The sequence below is a fragment of the Bactrocera neohumeralis genome, unplaced genomic scaffold (genome assembly GCF_024586455.1).
Source record: "Bactrocera neohumeralis isolate Rockhampton unplaced genomic scaffold, APGP_CSIRO_Bneo_wtdbg2-racon-allhic-juicebox.fasta_v2 cluster11, whole genome shotgun sequence".
In the NCBI taxonomy this organism is placed as follows: Eukaryota; Metazoa; Arthropoda; class Insecta; order Diptera; family Tephritidae; genus Bactrocera; species Bactrocera neohumeralis.
In genome coordinates, this window is record NW_026089624.1 from 11,263,715 (window position 1) to 11,268,780 (window position 5,066).

Sequence of the window (5,066 nt, forward strand, 5' to 3'; positions counted from 1 at the left end):
TAGAAGGGAAGATACATGAAGTTCAAAATAATATAGGCGCCGCTAAAAACAATTTAATACATCCGGGGATGTTAACTAAAGAAGAAATAGATAACTTTGACATAGATTTTTATAAACTGAAACTGGCCAAGGTAGGAGTAGAAGCTTTCAAAAATTAAGCACTTGTGTTCGTCATTCAAATACCAAAGAGTTTTTTTAAAGTATATGTAAAATTAATTATGCCTCTACCAAACAAACGAAAATTGCAAATAGTTAATGAGGATGAAAAAATTGTAACAATAAATAAAATACATTATAAATAAGAAGATAATACGTTATTAAGAAAACTAAAATTAAGTCGGAATTGTATTTTTTTCAACGCTTGTGAATTTAAATATAACAATACTACAATGATACAAGAAATAAGCGATGATACTTTGATCATCAAGAATGCAAAAAAATTTGAAACTTATACAAAATTGTGATGACAGAGATTTTGTACTGCAAAATAACTATATATTAAATTTTGAGAAATGTGAAATTAAAATTAATGAAGAAAAATTTAGTAACAACTAGACTAAATTTGTTGATAGACTGATACATCCTGTAAAAATTTTAAACCAAAGCTATGAGTCAAAAATAAAATTTGAAGATATTATACCAAATCATTTCAAGAACATTAAAGAAATAGAGGAACTAAAATATCATAAAAACGTACCCTATGGCAAAAGTGCCTCACTAATTATAACAATATTAATAAGTATAATTATTGTTACTATTTACTTATGTAACTTATAATAATTCAATAAAACTCAACTTTCGTTGTCCACGTTAATCTTTATTCTGCCTCTTTACAAAAGTTCTTCGCTCAACCAAACCATGCTCGAAGAAGTTTCACCAACGCTTTCCGCTAGACAATGCAACAATCTTTATTCGTCTCATGTATTTGTTGTAATCTGAAAGTGCTGTTGTCACGACTTAGATCAAGCGCGAGAGCAAGTTGCTTAGTGCGCATGTCCAATGACGAAATCACTCAAACTTAGTTCAACTAATACAAAAAGAGTGTTGTGTAATGAAGTTGAGCTTAAACAAAAAGTACGATCAAATAAGTGTTCACAGGTTAGCGAGTTTGTGCAAGCATTCTTAACTGCCTTCCTTCTCAAATTCGAAACGTCCCCGTTGCGGATATCCAATGTAAATGTTGGTTTGGGAGTTCGAATAATTATATTAAAAATTGTTGCTTGAAATTTCTAATTTGTTGCTAATGTAAATGCGTATCGCAATACATAGGACGCTGCTTTAATACGTGGTGGCCGTGGTCTCTGTTGGTGCGGAGGGTGAAAAGCTTCAATATCAACAAAAGTAACGCATTTGTAGTTTAAAGTTGAATGTAACAATAACATAATATCGTAACAAACATAATTGAACTCAAACTTAGTTTACAAAACATATGTACATATTTTAACTGATTTCTTAAATAAATAATAAATTTCCTATATTGTAAATAATCGAAATTGATAATGATGTGCTTTAATCTCTGACTAATTTTAAAAAGTTTGCCAATGTTATGTGCTTTTGCAGTAACGTAACTTTCAAAATTCGTGGGGAAAGTTCAACATTTATCGCAAGTTACTTTCATGGATTTTTTTTCCATCGATCAAAACCGTGGTGCCTAGATCTTCTTCAACAACTTTTTCGACAAATATCTTATTAAATTTATTTCCTAGACGCCTGTTCCTTCTCAAAAACACCTTCTCTCCAGGTTCATAAGTTCTCATTTTTTTATTGTTATTAAGCCTATTTAATACTTTTTCCTGCTCTTGACACAATCTCTCGCGGATTGTTTTTAAATTTTCATTCGAACAATTTTGAAAAATGTCGATAGGTTTAGCATTTGTCGAAGAGTGTATGCTGTTGTTGTATTTATGAGTAGCTAATAGAACAAGATCAATGGTCTCGCTTAGCTGTTGTTGTTCTTTAATGCAGCGAGCTATTTCCATTAAAGTTGAATGGAACCTCTCAACCTGCCCATTACTCTGACTATGCAATGTTGGAATGAAAAATTGTTCAATCGAAAAGTTGTCTCGAAGCAAGGTTTTAATTGTCATCGAATGAAAGGCCTTTTCATTGTCCGAAACAATAGTTTTCGTGTTCTTAAATATTAAAAATATTTCGAGAAGCGCTTCTTTAATATCAATTGTAGAACGTGAAGATATGGGTTTAACAATGGCATATTTAGAGAATTTGTCTATGCAAGTCAGGAAATGTTGTCTGTCTGTGAGGAAAATGTCTACGTGAAGGATCTCGCCGGGCATATTTGGAATAGGCGTTTTGCCTATTTCGAGATTGACCGGTTTACGCTGGTATTTATTTTCAAGGCATATCTTACAGTTGGCAATTAGGGATTTTAATAACTTTTTAATACCTGGGAAAAAATATTCACGAGAAATTTGCTTAAAATTTTCTTGCAAGCAACGGTGCGCGCGGTTATGCTCCGTAGCAACTGTTTCGAGCTGGTCAGTTTTGTTAATTAAGTCTAATACAAATGCTTCTATATGTAGAAATTTTATACCGGGAAAAAATAAAATCAAACCGTTTTGTATTTCTGCTAATGTTGATAAGTCACAATGTATTGCGTTCGTAATATTTGGGTTTATGGCTGTCTTTAAACATTCGAGTAGATTTTCGAGCGAATCAAAGGAAATCGTATGACGGATATACTTCTGAAATAAAATCTTTGTACATTTTTTTAAACATGATGATTTTGTAAGTATAAGCTGGTTCTTAAATTGATTTATTGGGTATTTTATTGTCTTTATAACTCTGCTTAATGATTCCTCACTGTGAGCTGTGCCCATTGATTCGCTCAAATTATTGATGAACTGTCGGGAGAGCGCATCTGCGACTTGTTCTCACTTCCCGGCTTATAGTGAAATGTCGGCGAAAACTCTTCGATAAAGGCACGCCACCTCTTCATTTTGGTATTCGGATTTTTGTCCGACATCGAGAATATTAGTGGCTGATGATCTGTAAAAATCTGTATATGTATAACCCCATAAAGGTAATGGCGAAGAGTTTTTAGAGCCCAAACTATAGCCAGTAGTTCACGTTCGTTTGTCGCATAATTCTGCTCCGTTGAGGAAAGTGTGCGGGAAATCATCGTTATAGGCCTATTGTTTTGTGATAATACAGCTCCCAGAGCATTTGAAGATGCATCGGTGGTTAGCTCGAAGGGTCGATTAAAATCCGGGTATTGAAGCAAAACATCTTCTGAAGCTAATATTTTCTTAATTTTTTGAAAAGCAGACATGGCGTCTGGGTCCAGTTTTATTTTGATATTTTTGGACTTGCTAGCTCCGACGTGCCCATTCTCTCCTGTCAAATATTTTGTCAAAGGTTTGACAATGGCGGCATAATCCTTAACGAATCTTCGGTAATAACCTGCAAGACCGAGAAAGGATCGCAAGGAGCGTAGGTTTTCTGGAACTTTGTAATTCATAATATCATGGATTTTGTTTGGGCAAGTTTTTATACCATCTTGGGAGACCAAAAATCCCAGGAACTCGACTTCTGTATGAAAAAATTTGGATTTCTCTGGTGAAACTCTCATTCCAGAATTTTCTAACTTGGTTAAAACTATATTTAAGTCTTTCAGATGTGAATACTCATCAGGCGAAAAAATAATAATGTCGTCGATATATACATGACATAGTTTACCGATTTCTTCGCGAAGAATATCATCGATCGCTCGTTGAAAAATGCTTGGAGCATTTTTCAAACCAAATGGCAAGCGACAAAATTCGTACTTCCCATTGTTTATATTGAACGCCGTTTTCGGTCTATCCCTTTCACGTAAATTAATTTGATGAAATCCTGATTTTAAATCTAGAGTAGTAAAGTACTTGGACTTTCCTAAGTTAGACAAAATAACGGAAGTGTCAGGTATGGGATATCGATCAGAGGTAGTATTTTCGTTGATTTTTCTAAAATCGATCACCAGCCGTAACTTTTGCTTGCCATTTTCATCAAGGCCTTTTTTGGTTACTACAATGACAGGCGAATTATAAGGTGATGACGACTTGCGTATTATACCGTCCTTTAGGAGTGACTTAATTTCTGAATTTATGAACTCTGTTGCTGACATTGGATGCGGCTAACTTTTGCTAAAAATTGGGTCATCCGTGGTAGTACTTATTGTAGCCTCCACGTTCGTGTTGTATGGAAGGGCACGGTCTGGATGTGCAAACGCATTCGTATTATTATTAATCAATTGGTGGAATTCAGATCGAATATTATCACGAACAGAATCTTCGTTAATTGTAATCAAGTTAATTTGATTGCAGCAAAGATACTGAAGTTTTACGTAACTATTCTGATAATGCAGATATCCAGTATCGATGTCAATTTTCGCCCCAATTTCTTTAAGGAAGTCGTAACCGATTATACCATCAAACGTTTTAAGATTATTAAGTAAGTAAAAGGTTGAGGTGTGGTTAAGGACATTGATCAGGCATTTTCTGTTTATGAAATTAATCCCGTTTAGTGATTTCAATGTAAAAGGAGTATCCATTTGTTTAATTCCGTTAAGAAATGGAAGATTTTTTATAAAATTTTTCGAGGTACCCGTATCAATTAATAGTTTAAGCTCCTGACCATCTGCTGTTGTTTTAGTGATAAATGGTAGGAGCGACTTCAGTTTAAAAAGTTAATCTCTGAATTAACTTCACAATCGCTTATATGGTTGGGCCCATCGCGGTAGTTGCTGTCGGTGTAAAAATGAGAAGCATAATAATCGTAACAATGTTCTTCGTTTTCAGAATCGTCAGAAACTGTGCCAATTTGCACTGGCATAAAATTTACACGTTGAGTCTTCGGGTAAGGTTTTTGAAAAGAACCAGATTGCTCACGAGGACGTTTAAATACTATGGCTTGATTGGGTTGTTGAGAGACGATTGCGTTATTTTGCTTAGGATTACGATTTCGATACATAGACGTGCCAGCATCGACATCCATTGGGACTGATCTATTATTATAATTAATTGAACGATTTTGTTGGTTTTCTTGCGGAAAATTATACTGTGGCATAG